The 14,674-nt window shown below is 45.3% G+C and overlaps 1 protein-coding gene across 5 annotated transcripts in view; it reads left to right on the top strand.

Moving 5' to 3' along the window:
* The window catches only part of PDZD2 (PDZ domain containing 2), a 203,151-nt gene that overhangs the window by 112,961 nt on the left and 75,516 nt on the right, over nucleotides 1-14,674 (top strand). Inside the window, exon 1 of one of the 5 annotated variants that reach the window (XM_021380826.1) lies at nucleotides 2,779-2,880. The exons of the other annotated variants lie outside the window; for them this stretch is intronic. The gene's annotated coding sequence lies outside the window, so the exon portion shown is untranslated. Of the gene's footprint in view, nucleotides 1-2,778; nucleotides 2,881-14,674 lie in introns of those variants that run through there. 5 annotated transcript variants of the gene reach the window in all.

Genomic DNA, 14,674 nt, shown 5'->3' with positions numbered 1-14,674 from the left:
GCTAAATTTTAACTGTTCTAACAGCTAAATTCCACCATTTTAGCTACAGAGGTGCTGTTCATAGTATGTCAAAGCTGTAAGAATTTGAGCCAGTCCCTGTAGTTACTGAACATTTGTGGATAAAACTGGAAGGAGGAGGAAAAGCCAGACAGAGCCGGAGGATGATCAGAAGTCCAAAAGGTCTCAGAAGCCCTTGTGCCTGGGGGGGGGGGGGGTTTAAAAATGCGGCACAGATGTCAAAGTCCCTTTGGTGCTGTCAGATGTGCCATCCCCAGAGTTTAAAGGACTCTGGAGCTGCAGAGGAAGAACCTGGCAATGGCGTGGCTTGGGAGCAGTTTGTAACTACAAATTGTCACTTAACTTCCTTGCTGTTCCTCCCATCAAATTAAACTCATGGCCGTTTAGCTGAAAGATGAGGCTGTTTGATTGGATTTTGCGGGCCCTAATCGCTGCTGTGATGTTGCTGCCTAGAGGCAGGGACTTGCAAACAGATCTTTCCAATAGGAGGATTATAGCTGAGGCGGGAGTGCTGGGTTTAAAGAAAGAAAAGTTTAAAGCTGTCATATAGTGGTTTCTAGTCCAATGAAAAACCAGAGGATTATAAAGCTTTTGTCAGGGAAAAAAAAAAAAAAAAACCTAATAAAACTAGCATTGTTAGAGGTCTGACAATGGAAAATCATTCTCCAGGAGAAACTCCCTCAGGACCTGCGTTAAGAAATGATGGTTCCCCACAAGTATGGGGTAAAGTGAGATCTCAGAAGGCATTTCAAGCAGCTCTCAGAAGCGTAGGCTTCCAATATTTTGCTGCTGTGAGAGTTTTCTTTAGCAGAATGGGTGGTGCAGCTGCATGGGCCCGGATCTGGGAGCCCGGCAGTGCTGTGGCTGCTCTGAGTTCAGGCTGGGAGCAGTGACTTCGTATGCTTTGTGGGTTTCTTTCAGACTCTTTTCTTTCTGTGTGCCTGTGCATTCAACTTTGTGTGTTTTAAGGCATTAACCAAGTACGACTCAGATGATATGGGGGAGCTCCTTCATTTTCTTGCCCTTTTGAAGCAATGATGACATCAGTGATGGCAGAATGTCTCATTCTTACTTTGGTGCTCTTTTGGTTCCCTTTGGACAAGTAGCCCGTGTTTGACAAGGATGCTGGGGGAATCCAAGCAGGAAGTGATGTCAGAGGCTCCAACACTCCTGGTAAGGGCTGATGCATTTAGTCAGGGTAACTCTAAAGCATCCTCATGTTGTGATTAAGCTTACTTTCTGTATGTGGTAGGATTTTAAAATACCACCTTTGTGAGAGCAGCTTCATCCTGTGCCTTGGGAAATAGGGATTTAAGGATGCCTGTAGAGCATTGTGAGCTGGATGGATAACTGCTGTAAGTATTAATTGTCACAGAAGGAAATGGTTTTGCACTAATTGGCAGAAATGGCTTTAACAAGATGAATCAGGTTTGGGCTGCTGCATAGCACAGTGATAACCCCCTCAGCATAAACACTCATCCTCGTCTGCTTCTGAGATGCCATACTGGAAGTTGATGCTTTGCTCAGGTTTTTCAATGCTAATTGGGTGTCTGGGGGTTTGTGAACAGCTGTGTAAAGGCTGTGAAAGAGCAGTGAGAGGGGCATGGCTGGAGGACCTAAGCTGGCTTCTCCAGGGTTGGCATTTTGCTAGGAGCAATGTGCATGGTGGTCCTGCCCCGCTGACAGCTCTATCAACCCCTAACGTGGTATGTGTTGTGCTTCGTGAACAGCCATCTACATCCTCATGTGCAGTGCGTAGGGGAGCATGTAGAAAGAACCTGGAGGCTGCAGGAGTGGTCCCACCAATGTCTTCGTGGTGCTGCTGGGAAAGCAGCAGTGCTGACGTGAACAAACGTAAACCCTGGTTTGCTTCAGACACTTGCAGGTCTCCACAGAAGGCCAGCAAGGCTCCTGCAGCCAGGGACTTCTGCTGTAAACTGGGTGTGCATTTTTTCTTTGTGTTCTGCTTTAAAAATCCAAAACTTTGGACAGAAACCTTGTAGCTTGAGTCTGTTTCTCTGCGGACATTAGTCTGCTGAGACACTTGGCTGGAGCACAGAGTATTTCAATGTGTAGTAACTTGATTTTTCATTTTATAAACCCTTATGTAAACACATTGTTTGGATCGCTGGGAGTGGGTTGTTTAACTTTTCTGTCTGCAGTTTGAAAAACATCAAGAAAAAAAAGCACAAGAGGGAAAAAGAAACAAAGCACTACTTACATCTCTAGTGAGCCCCTGTAACACTTTCCAAATGTAAAAGCCTCTTAAGATATGGAAAAGCAGCAATATTATTTATACTGCATTTATGAAAAGAGTGATCAAAGCGGCACAACTTTGCTCGGCTTTATTTAGCATCAGTGACTGCATTAACGTCAGGGTGCTTATTATTTTAGCAAATTCAAAAGTTGTGGGCTCTGCTAAGCGTAAAGCTGGCTAAGGATCTAGTGCATGCTCAATTTATGTTGCATTATGTGCCATGCTGTCACAGCTCGCTTTGTGCTCTGATGGCTGGACTTCTTCACATGCCACTTGAGAAGTCAACTTATTGTTTGGAGATTGAAGGGTTTTTTTAATAATTATTTTTTCTATTTTTCCCCCTTGCTGAAGGTAGCTGGGAAGTGGGCAGGTCTGACCTTGGTGCCTGAGTTTTGCTCTGCAGGACAGCACTGGTCCTGGTCATGTTCAGCTGAGCGGTCAGCACTCCCTGCACACAGGTGGAAGGGGATTAGTTAGATGGCATTCATGTGCCCTGACTCATCGTGCTCAGCTGCTACGGTCAGGCACTTTTCTTGGCCACTGTCCACTCTGTGAAGAGGCCAAGAAAAAACAGACCCACAAGAAGCCCAAACATTCAAAATAAGGTGAGGGTAATTTTTGGTGGTTCCTACGCAGGCATGATACCTCACACCAAAAGTTTTGTATCATGTACGCCTAGAGGATGAGGGTGGTGGGAGTAGCATGCATCAAATATGCAGGGATGGCTAACTGGGAGGGTTAGTACTAAAGCAGTAGTGTGCCTGCAAACTTCATGGCTTGTTAAAGCCTGACTTTAAGAGGCTGATCAGATCAGATACCAAACCAGAAATCTCTCTAAAAAGCTTTACATGGGGCTTTATGAGTGCTATTGTCTCTCTTTCTGCATACATGGTAAGGCAATGGCTTTTGTTTTGTCTTGTGAGCAGTGACTATGAATGGAAACTCCCAGTGCAGCCCAGCTCTGAATATTGCTGGCGTGGGACAGCAGCCTTTTGACATGGCATAGTTCAGTGCTTTGTTTTTGAGATTTCTCCTTTTGTAACTGCTGGTCACGTTGGTGGCCAAAGCAATGCTGCTTTTAGAGCAGACAAAAGCAATTCCTGTTTGTTAGGCATGTTTGAAATACTTTTTTTCCCACGTCCTCTGGATTTGAGAGGTTGGCTGTGATTTCCCCTCCTCCAGATGGCTGTGTTTCTCACTTTTTGAATCAGGTGCCATTTTAATACCTTCATTGGGTTACTGGAGATGGCTCCCTTTTTTTTTTTTTTTTTTTTCCTATCTCCTCCCTTTAGCTGTCTTTTGCTCAGTCGTAATTTGACCTTACCACCTGCTTGGAAGTAAAGATGATGTGTGAGCCTGAAAATAAGCAGTGATTGATTCCTTCTTAGACCCATCTTGTCTCCAGAACATTGCAGTAAGTGAGGGGAAACTCAGATCTTCTCACTTCCTTGATCTTTCAGCCCAAAAACCCCTTAACTGTCTGTCCAGCAGCCTTAACCAGCTAGGCTGGTGTCATTGCTTTGGCTTTATCATTTGTATTTCAGTAGCAATGATGTAACTGCAGTTTTTAATTTACTGAACAGACTTAAAGAAAATGTATCATGCTTGGTGCATGCCCACTGTCTTTCATACACTGCTAAATCTCAATTAGTGGGAGTAATTGAGGAGCTGGTTTGCATGAAGCTTAAAGTTGGGTTGTCAGTACATGTGTAACTCAAGTGGTAAGAGTATGGATTGTGTTTTTGTGCCTTCCCCGTTGAGAACAGTGCTTAGGGCAGTAGCAGGCATGCTGGGCTCCTGCCTTCAGTGCTTGGTGCTGGTTGCTTTGCAGAGCTCTCCTGCTGCTGGTGCTGGGTTTGGTTGGGCAGAGCATGGTCAATCCCCAGCCTGTCTTGGTCAAATCATCTGGAGTTGGCCATGTCCTGTAGTTGCTAAAGAGCTTCTTGTTTCCATCTTCTGAGCAGAACAGGCAGATATTTCCATTAACACATCATGCAGCCAAAGGTTTCCTCATTGCAGGGGCAGAGATGGCAGCTGGGACCAGAGGAGCTGGATATATCCCTATGGTTTCTGAATCACACCACAAGACCAAAGCTTTTACTGGTGCTTTGCATGCACCTTGCTTGCCCTCCTGTGCTAGAGTTGAAGGCAGCCCCAAGTGCTGGGAGTTTTGGGTCCTGCTCCAGGCGCTCCTCAGATAGCACCAAAGCTGGGCATTGCAGCTGAGTTTCGGGGCTACAGGTTGCAGTGTGGGGTGAAGCACGTCCAAAAACTGGTCTTGGCCTGGGTAACTGCAGTAGTGGCTTTGGTCTTCTGTCTGTATCCTCCTTGCATTGCTGTGGTGTGAGGTATTAATTCCCTGTTGATGTTGTGAAGTCATGATTTGGATTAATTTACTCCAGGGTATTTCACTTTGAACTCATTAAGAGCTCTCACTTATGCATATTGTTGACCAGAAGGGAGACAACTCTGTGATGTGAGTGCCAAGGATGTGTTAGCAGATATTGAGCAGTGCTTAACAAGGGATGACTGGAAGAGCAGGGAGGTCCTTACCAGCTCTTGATTTCCACGGAGATCCCACCGCAGGCCTCACTGATTGCCTGGAGATGAAATGCAGGATCTGGTATGTGAGTCCTTGGGTGGCTGGCCCCTCCTGGAGGTGTCATCAGTGATGGAGAGCAAGTGTTCAGCTGTAGCCATCGCTGCTGTAGGTTAAGGACCTCCTTCTTGAATCGTTTCTGACTGGGTCAGTAAATGTACTAAGGAAATTAGTAAATTGAGTAAATTATTAAGTCAGTAAATCTAATAGGGATTCAGGGTCTGCCCTCTCTTCCCTGAGTTTGAGTAATGATGATTATGTATGTGTTCAAACTGCCAAGTTAGGACTTGTATCCAGACTGCTGCTCCAGGCCTGCTGTCCTGGCTTTTAGCTTCTGGTCCAGATCCAGTGCATTAGAATTAATGTATGTATATTGGCGAAGCTAAATAGACCTTAAAATATGATTGATGTTAGTGAGATATTGGTGTGTTCTGTTAACAGCTCTGTTTCATATATATTTCTAGAGATCTCTGTTTTGAGATAAAATTTAATAAACTGGAGGAGGTAACAAGCTTTTATGTGCAGCAAATGGCTTTTGTGACCTATTTTCAGACTGAGCTGAAAGTTTACGCTGGTGGCTGCTGAGCAGTGCTGTAGGCCCCACTGCTGCTTTCCTGTCCAAAGAACTGGTTTCAGTCAAAAGGGTACAGAAGGAGAATAAGAAGAATATATTAACTAAGTTTACATGTGAAACTGCATTGACACAAAATAGATCAATAAATGTGGTGTATTAGCTGTTTTCTTTATGGGCATTCGACTATTAGGTAAGTAAGTCAGCCGACTGTTGCTTTGCTGAAGGCAAGTTTCTCTAGGTGGTAAATTTCATCCTGAATCCCTTCAGGGTTCAGATCTTTTTTATTTTCTATTTTTTATTTCTCAGATTGTGAAAGTAATCTCTCTTGCAAACTGAAGTTTGCCTGTGGCTACTCTTCTATGGCATCGACTCTGAGTATTGTCCAGAGCTAATTAAATCAAAGAGTATTGATCAGATAGTTGGCTTCCTGCTTTGGCTTTGTGTTCTCCTCACTGCCTCTCTTCCCTGGTGTCTGCTTATGTATTTAGGAGGAGCAGAGGAAGAAAGAAGGACTTCTGCCTCTCCTGTTGCAAATAATGAGAAAATGTTGGTGAGAACTGGGGCTATGTAGGGGAAAGAGGATTGGAGAGGAAGGGTAACCTCTAACGTGGGAAGATATGTCAGGATTTTCAAGGGGCCGGAACATCTGGAGAGCTGACAACATCTTTCTCTGCTATTTGCCAACACATTTCTATAGGGCCCCTGCCAAAAACTTCCCCTAAGTCAGGGGCTTTAGTCAGAGTGACTACAAGGAAGTCTTTGTGAGGACAGTGCTGCCTCTTGTCCCCTCTTCCTTCTGGTAGCACGGGCAGCTTAGGCCGGCTCTGTTTTTGGGAACATATAGTGTCTTCATGGAAAATGTCATAACAGAAATAACAGGGCAACTCTGCTTGATCAAATGAAACATGAGGTTGTGAACAACGTGTAGGATCAACAGCAAACCTGGTATGGATCCAGTCCGCCTGAGGTGATAAAATCCTTTGTGTTTTGCTGTGTTGTATAGATGATTATGTATATAGGTGCAAAATCCAGTAGAGTGCAACAGGTTTGAGCTTAATCTACCTTTTGCAGGTTGATAGCCATTTTATAGGATTTTTAATGATCCTATAACTTCTATTAATATCACAGGTGTGTGTTAAACACCATGACATCCTCTAGTATCTTAAATTTAATGGCTACTCTGTTAAACATCCCTCAACCCCCAGCTTTGAGCCCATAGCATTAGTAACCAAAACCAGGCCCCCAGTGCTTCTCAGAATTGGTTCCATTGATGTTATCTACTCTTTGCTTCAAACATATATTACGTATGTGTGGGTGCTGTAGCATCTCAGTCATGTTTATGACCTCATCCTGTCTAATACGTAAAACATATGGGACTCGTATGGCATCCATATGAGTAGCGTTTATGCATATGTATCTGTATGTTTCTATATTTGATCCATGTGAGAGCAAATATCCTAGCGTTAAAAAAAAAAAAAAAAGTTCATGGGAGAATAAATGCTACCACATTTCAGAGTAAAGGCTGTACCAGGCTAATTTTAAGGTTTTGCATGGCACATATGAAACTGTTAATACCAGCCTGGAAATGGGAAAGTACCAAGTGAAATAAGAGGATCAATGGGTGCATGACTTGTGGTTTTGATGGTTTCTGGTTTTGCTTTGAATACTTTGGTCCTGCTGCATAGTGGGGGAGAAGTCATCATCATCATCATGGAAACGGGACAGGATGGTGATTAAGATTGCTGTGGGTCTTTTGTTTCTGGGGTATATGTGTTTGCTGAAGTGTTTGTTATTGTGCTCAGTGACAATTTGTTCATGTTATCTGCTGCACATGGGACTTACATAAGTGCAGAAAATGGAAACAGTGTGTTGAGATGCTTCTAGTTGCATCTAGAGAAGTGTGACCAGCAGGTTGAGAGAGTTGATTCTGCCCCACTACTCTGCTCCTGTGAGACTCCACCTGAAGTACTCCATCCAATTCTGGGGCCCCCAACACAGGAATGACATGGAGCTGTTGGAGCCGGTCCAGAGGAGGGCCACGAAGATGCTCAGAGAGCTGGAGCATCTCTCCTACAGGACAGGCTGAGAGAGCTGGGGCACTTCAGCCTGGAGAAGAGAAGGCTCTGGAGGAACTTTTTAGCGGCCTGCCAGTACCTGCAGGGGCCTACAGGAATGCTTGGGAGGGACTTTTATAAGGACCTGTAGCGACAGGACAAGGGGAAATGGCTTTAAACTGGAAGAGGGTAGATTCAGGCTAGATATTAGGAAGAAATTCTTTACTGTGAGGGTGGTGAGACACTGGAACAGGTTGTCCAGAGGTTGTGGATGCACCATCCCTGGAGGCATTCAAGGCCAGGCTGGATGGGGCTTTGAGCAACCTGGTCTAGAGAGAGGCGTCCCTGCCTACAGCAGGGGGTTGGAACTAGATGACCTTAAAGGTCCCTTCCAGCCCAAACCATTCTGTGAATCTCACTGGACAAAATGCCAGCCAGTAGAATCCGTGAGTTGACTGTTCTAGAACACAAGGGCCTCTAGATAGGATTTTTTGAGGGGGAATATTTCTGTCCATGACAGTGGTACTACTGTGATTAATTGCTTTAATTTTGGATTTTTTTAAAAAAAGCATTTTTGCTACAGAATGTTGGTGAGAAGGGGAGTGGAAATTGAAAACTGGAAGTCCCTGGGGAGATTTAGGTTAGATTGTAGCAGGAAATTCTTAACTCAAAGGGCGGTGAGGTGCTGGCAGTACTGCCAGAGAGCTGAGGATGCCCCATCCCTGGAGATGCTCAAGACCGGGTTGGATGGGTCTCTGGGCAGCCTGAGCTGGTGGAGGCCCACCAATCCACAGCAGGGGGGTGGAATTGGATGGACTTTAAGGTCCTTTCCACCCCAGGCTGTTCTGTGATTCAGTTGTCGCTGGGTGCTTGGTCAAGGGACCCCATCCTGAACAGACTTCTGTCCCCAGTGAATGGTTGCGTGTGTCTGAAAAAGGCCAAGCTCCCCTCCTGTAGAGCTTCCCAAGGGACGGTGAAGGAGACACTGTGACTTGGATTCATTGCTGCCTTCCAGAAGGAAAATCCTGGGCTTTTGGGACAGGTGGCAAAGTGCCCCTTGCTTTTAGTGGAGAGAGAGGAGTGTTGGGATCCCGCTGCTGGAATTTTTGGGTTTCAGTGGATTGGGACAGCCTTAGGGCTGCTCTAGGATATGGTGGGTGGCAGTGGCTGATTTAGGAAGACTGACATTGGTTTTTGGATGATTGAAAATAGTACTATGTTAAAGTGCCCGTGGCAGAGTTGCTTGGCACACATATTTACAGCTGATAGTTCCCTGGCATTGCAAGTGGGCTAACGCCTGTCTGCATTGCTTGAGGAGCAGAAATGTCCTGTGACATTTAGAGATGTGATCTAGCTTGTCCAACAAAGAAATTCTTGTCATTAAACAAAAGGCCTTCTTAAGGAACATGTAGATGTTCAGACTCTGAATTTATGCTTCTCTACATGTGTTGAGTCACTGCACTGGTTTTTAATAGAGCCCCTCTGGATTTATGTGGCTGCTGCTCAGATTAACTCTGATCCAATACATGAAATAAGATGCAGTGGTTGCTGCACTCTGCTGCTGTCCTGCTACTTGCAGGCAGATGGTTGAAGTCTGCTTCTGGCTTTCTTTGTGCAGATAGTAGTTAGAAAATAAGTTACATAGCATCCTTGTTTCTGATTACGCTGACAGCATGTACGTGTTGCTACTTGTTATTTTTAAGCAGACACCCAATACCTGCTATCTTGTTGGTTTAATTGAATTCTGCCTTATGTGAGAACATGCTGACAAGTCCAGTCAATACCTTCAGTGAAAGTTTAGCAAGGGGAGAGAAAGGAAATTAGGTATATGGTATGTTATAAGCTGGTAATGGAGTAGTCATGATGATGTGTAATGGGAGTTTTTAGTTCCCCCTCCCTTTGCTAGGACATGCGTGTTGTTTTCCAAGTGGCTGCTGTCAAATCCTGTCCTGAAATTCAGAACTGTGGTTTGCAACACCTTTGGAGCAGGAGGTGGTGATTCCCTGCAGGAAGGAACTCCTGGGGTGGGGCTGGCTTCGTGGGTGCTGCAGAGGAGAGGAATCCGGGCTGGAGGGTGCAAGTGTGGCACGGAGCTCTCGGATGCAGACCTGCTCTTTGCTGTAAGTAAACCTGTAAAGCTACAGTGGGACCAAACGAATGCAACTTGAAAGGAGAACGGAAATTTATTTTCCTGTGATGCTGTTGCCTTTGATTTTTTTTAAGTAGCAAAGGCTTATCTGCCAAATAAACCTGCACTGTAAGAAGCAAGAGTGGGCAGAAACTCTTGGAATTAAAATCTGTGAGTCTTGCGGTCTCAGTCTCTGGGCTTTGCATATCTTTGGGGTTGGTAAACTTCGATTTGCTGGAGAGCTTATCTGCATATAGAAGAGAGGGTTTTGCCTCTGGCTAGCATGCCCTTTGCATTCGTTTAAACAGTCCCCTTGCCTGCAAAAGTTGATCTGGAACAGCTGCATGGAGCTTTTGCATCACAACAACTATCTTCCACCTTCTTCATTTTCTTCTGTTTTTGTTTTCAACATCTTCCATCCTCTCCTGCTCGCTCTCACTCTGTTGAATATTCAAACTCTCAATCTATACATGGGAAAATATTATTGCTTTGAACTGACAGATAAAGCAAGTGAATTCCCACATCCACTCTGGGAAAGGAAAACATTCAGAAGTATAATTTGGAGCCTATAGGAAAATGCATGTGATGAACAGTTTGTGCTAATTGTGTAGCTCTGGTACCAAGGCACCATCTCTCTTATCATCAAGAGCATTGCATGTAAGCTCTGTGTTTTAATAGTAACTCAGTGTGGCTAATTAGTTTGCAGCCTCTTTGAAGAAGCCGATGTACTGACTAAATAAGCTCTTATTTTTCAAAGCAACTAAAGGCACTCTTAATTTGCAGAGCAGATAGTTGTAATGCTGCCTTTGGTTTGCATGCTTGGAGCCAACGTGAAGCCAACGCAGTAGATGCTCTGTGCTTGCAGTCAGGTTTACTCTAGCACTGTCTGTGAGGGCTGGTGCTCAAGGAGGTGTCTGGGTCTTTGGCACAGTAGCATGGCATAAATTTATGCCACTGGGCTCCATGTGTCTGGGAGGAGAGTGTTGTGTAATGAATGCTCCTGCACCACTGAAGTTGATGACAGTTTTATCCATCTCTTCACTGTTCGCAGGCAGGATCCAATCCAGTAATGAAGAGCTGTTCTGAGTTTCTAATCAGATGACATAGCTAATCCTGAAGCCTGCATAAAGAGGCCGTAGTTATTAGATTTGTGGCTTTGAAAGTTCTGATTTCCTTTGTACCATTTGTTAGCAGCAAGGTTTTGTGGTGAGTGAATAACAGACGACAATCACCAAAAAGTTTACGATGTATGTCTTGTGTCATGGTGCTTGTATGCCTCATGCCAGAGCTGAAGAAGTAATTGCAAGGTCCTAAAAAAAATAAAATTGCAGCCTCATGGGCTCCATCGGCATGTATTTGCTCATAGCCCTGGGGCAGGCAGGAGGGAAGAACTGGGAAGCCTGCTGACCTTCATTCCCCTTCACTGCAAAGGGGTGGTGCTGCAGCTCCTTGCCCCAGCTGCGGGACCTGGCTCATGGCCTGGGCTGCTCCTGGAAGTGTTTCTGTGACCCAAAAGGCCCCCAGTGTCAGAGGGGTGCTCGTGTCTTTGTGGCTGGCAGAGTGCTTACAGCAGACTGGGAGAACTGTGAGAGTGCTGCAACTTCACTCTTCTGGCTGACAAGTTGAAATCATCTGCGAGCACTAATCTGTTGGCCCTCCAAGGAGGGCATGTCTCCGTCTTGTGTTGCAAAACTGAGTGAAAGTTGGGAAATGTTTATGGCTGCTGCCATGTGCGCTCGTTAATTCTTCTCCCTTTTGGCCTCATCCAACTTGCTGCGGTGAAAACAGAGAGTGAGGGTGTAATTAGAAGCTGATTTTTAATGTGAACATCCAAGGCAAGTGACAGACATACTGCAGACAGGCACATGTACATCTGGCGTTGCCCAGCTCTTGCTTTTGCAAGCTCTTTTGCTGCAAACTGCTGGCTGTGGTTCCTATGGGCATGGGGCTTGGGGGTCACACTCCGGCCTTTGGGCAATTTGCTCAGCAGGGGTTGGTGCCATCCTCAGCATCCTCAGAAACCAGGCTGTGTGCAGTGGGAGTGGGGAGTTGCGTTTACTTTGCAAAAATAACCCCAGCCGGGGAGCTCCAAAGGGAAATACCTGTGTTCATGGGAGATTGCAGATAGAGTGACTGGCGAGCATGGTTTGCTTGTTCAAAGAGGACAAGGTCCCCGGGCTGTATGTCAGGAATACCAAAGCTGTGTTCAGCAGTGGGAAAGAAGGAGCTTGATGTCACTGGGGGAAGCTGCTGGGTGCATGAGGTGCCTGGTGGCCATGGTTGGGGACCTGGAGAAGTTTGGCTTCACAGTAACTAAAGCCATTGATCCACGGGATTTACTGCATGCACAGCCTGTTGTCATGACGAAGAACAAAGTACTGGTTTTGTTGAAGAGCTAAACAAACCAGCCTTCCCAGGCCATCGTCCTCGAAAGACAGCAATGTCATTTACAAGAGCAGCTTACAAAGTTTTTAGTGTCCAGTCAGATTGTACTCTCAGACTTTTCCTCTGCATTGTCAGAAGGTTAGGCTTCCTTCTCCTGAATTTAACGCGGAGCTGAATTTCTTGCCTCAGCTCTTTGTTTCTGGCTTTGTGAGCTTCATGGCCAGACCAGAAGCTGTGAGGTTGCTGAATGGCAGGCACTATCCCCCTTGGTAAGGAGGCAGCAGATGGCGAAGTAGCTACTTTCAGTGTTATGACAAATCCTGAAAAACACCAAAAACTGAGTGGTCTTTTGAAGGCAGATAGCCCTTGTTGCCAAATTTTGCCCCTTAAAGCCGATAAGAGCTGTGAATTTCTCTGTCCTTTGGTACACTCAGGGTCATGCTGGATCAGACTGCGTGCCTGTTTGAGCTGTAGTTGTCCCTGTTCGTTGCAGGGGAGTTGGGCCAGATGTTAAGGGTCCCTTCCAACTCGTATGATTCTGTGGTTTGTTCCTCCTATTTCTGCCCCAGCCCTTGTGGGGTTGTTGAGAGCCTGCCCCCTCCCTCTGTTCATAGGACTCTTCTCAGCAGTTCAGCTGAATGTGGGGAAGTGCTGGGAATAAGACTCTGCCCCATCATCTCGTTTCCTGCTGTGAAATAGGTTTGATTAAATTTTCTGGCTCTCCTTTTCCTTGCTTGCAGACGTCCAAAGCCTTTACTTCTCAGTGGAAATAAGTATTTTGGGAATTACAGCTAATGTTGAAACCTAAAGAATGTGATTTGCGAAAAGATTGTTGCAGACTTTTTATTATTTTTTTAAATTTAAAATATCATTGCAGAACATTTCTGCTGGTGTAGAAGTCATTCATGTGTGTGTTTTCTCCTCCCTTTTTGCGCATTTGTAGTGATTTCTGCATAGGGAATGATAGTAAGCTTAACTCCAGAGGGCTGGAATAGCCTGGTAGAGAATAGGGAGTTGGGTGAAGGGCTCCCCATGTTTCCGCATCTCCAGGCAGATGTCTTGTATACAGCAGATTCTGAGTACAAGCCATTTCTCTCATGTTAAAACTACTCCCAGCAGTCAGTGCTACCTAATGAAAATGGGTAGAAGGAGCTACAAAGAAGATTTGGAGTGAGAAGAAGAGGAAGATGCGAGCTTACGAATACACAGAAGACACTTGTTTTAGAGGCAGCGTGGTCCTAAAATAGCGTGGGGCGAAAGTGGAGAGCCCTGGAAGTACAGTGGCACTGAGTGAAATACAGTAGCAAGATTTGAGCACTCAGGGTGAGGTGGGTGGAATGCTGTGTATGCTTTGTGTATGGTGCATGCTTTGTACGTGGGCGATGCGTGGGTTACACATGGGTGAGTTTTGACCTCTTCCTTTTTCCTTAACTTGAGGCATGTGTGCTTTTCAGTCTGGCGATTTTGTGTCTTGCAAACATGAACTTGTTTGGACTTCCCAGTTTGGAGTAAGTCTTCTACCTTGGTAGGAGCGTGGCAGAAAAGGAAAGTTGCTGCTGTGCTTCAATGAAGATTTTTCAGTCCACCAAAAGCACTCCGTGAAAATTGGTCTGAAATAAAGTAAAATCTATACTTCTCTATATTCTCTCAGTTTGGAGGTCAAAATTTCAGTGCTTCTTAATTAACATTTCCGAGATTTGTTTTCTAATTCAGAAGTACTGTTTAAAAAAAAAAAAAGCTGAACCCCTGAACTAATGATAGAAAGCTGTGTCTCAGAAATTGACAGTAACTCTAGCATTGAAAACGCTTTGAGCCCTGCTCTGTGACTTACTACAGCTGCTGCAAAAAGTAAACAAGAATTTATTTGTATTCCAGTGTGCGTTCTTTGCAAACGAGCATTTTCTGGTTGGGTTCTTGTGCTTCTCCTGAAGCAGAAAATTGTGCATGGACCTAATTAAATGGTAGCCCTGGTCCACGCGGACTTTGCTCGAATGAACACATTGGAGAATACTTTTGTAATGGAGGAGTTAGCACATGTCTGTGGTAGAGAACAGCATAGCCCAAAAGCTGCCATAGGAAACTGTTGTACTAGAGTTGACCTCCATGCTGGGGTTACTTGGGGCTTGCTCTAGTGTGGACACAACACTGATGGACATCAGCACATAGCACAGCAACTGGAGTGCATGGAGTGGATGCCTGGCGTGTGCCTGCCTCTGGAATTTCACATGAGATGAATTTGGTTGAAGCTTGGTAGACTGACTGTGTGAACCAGAACACAGGGAACATGAGATTTGCTTCAGAAGTATATTCTTGGTATGTACCGAAGTACTGCGGTAGAGGAACACTGTCGATGGCAGCCCTTGGTCACGAGGGTGTTGGGAGGGACAGGGGCTAGCAAGCAGACTGTATATCTCTCTTCCTTTGCAGTTTTTGGCCATATTTCCTTTCTGTCCATCCCATGGTGACAAGGCATCATAATCACTGCGCTGTGCCTTCCTGCAGTTTGGTAAGGCATTGCATGAGGAGGAGTGGGCAAAATGAAATCAAGACATTCTGGAAAATGTATTTGGTGAAAATGGATTACGGAGAAGCCTTCTCTGTTGTTGGCAGCAGTTGTGTTTGTGTATGGGTTTAAGGGAGTGATGGCACTCAATCACCC

The sequence above is a fragment of the Numida meleagris genome, chromosome Z (genome assembly GCF_002078875.1).
Source record: "Numida meleagris isolate 19003 breed g44 Domestic line chromosome Z, NumMel1.0, whole genome shotgun sequence".
Classification (NCBI taxonomy): Eukaryota; Metazoa; Chordata; class Aves; order Galliformes; family Numididae; genus Numida; species Numida meleagris.
Note: the sequence above shows the minus strand (reverse complement) of the source record. Positions and strands in the feature narration are given on the sequence as shown.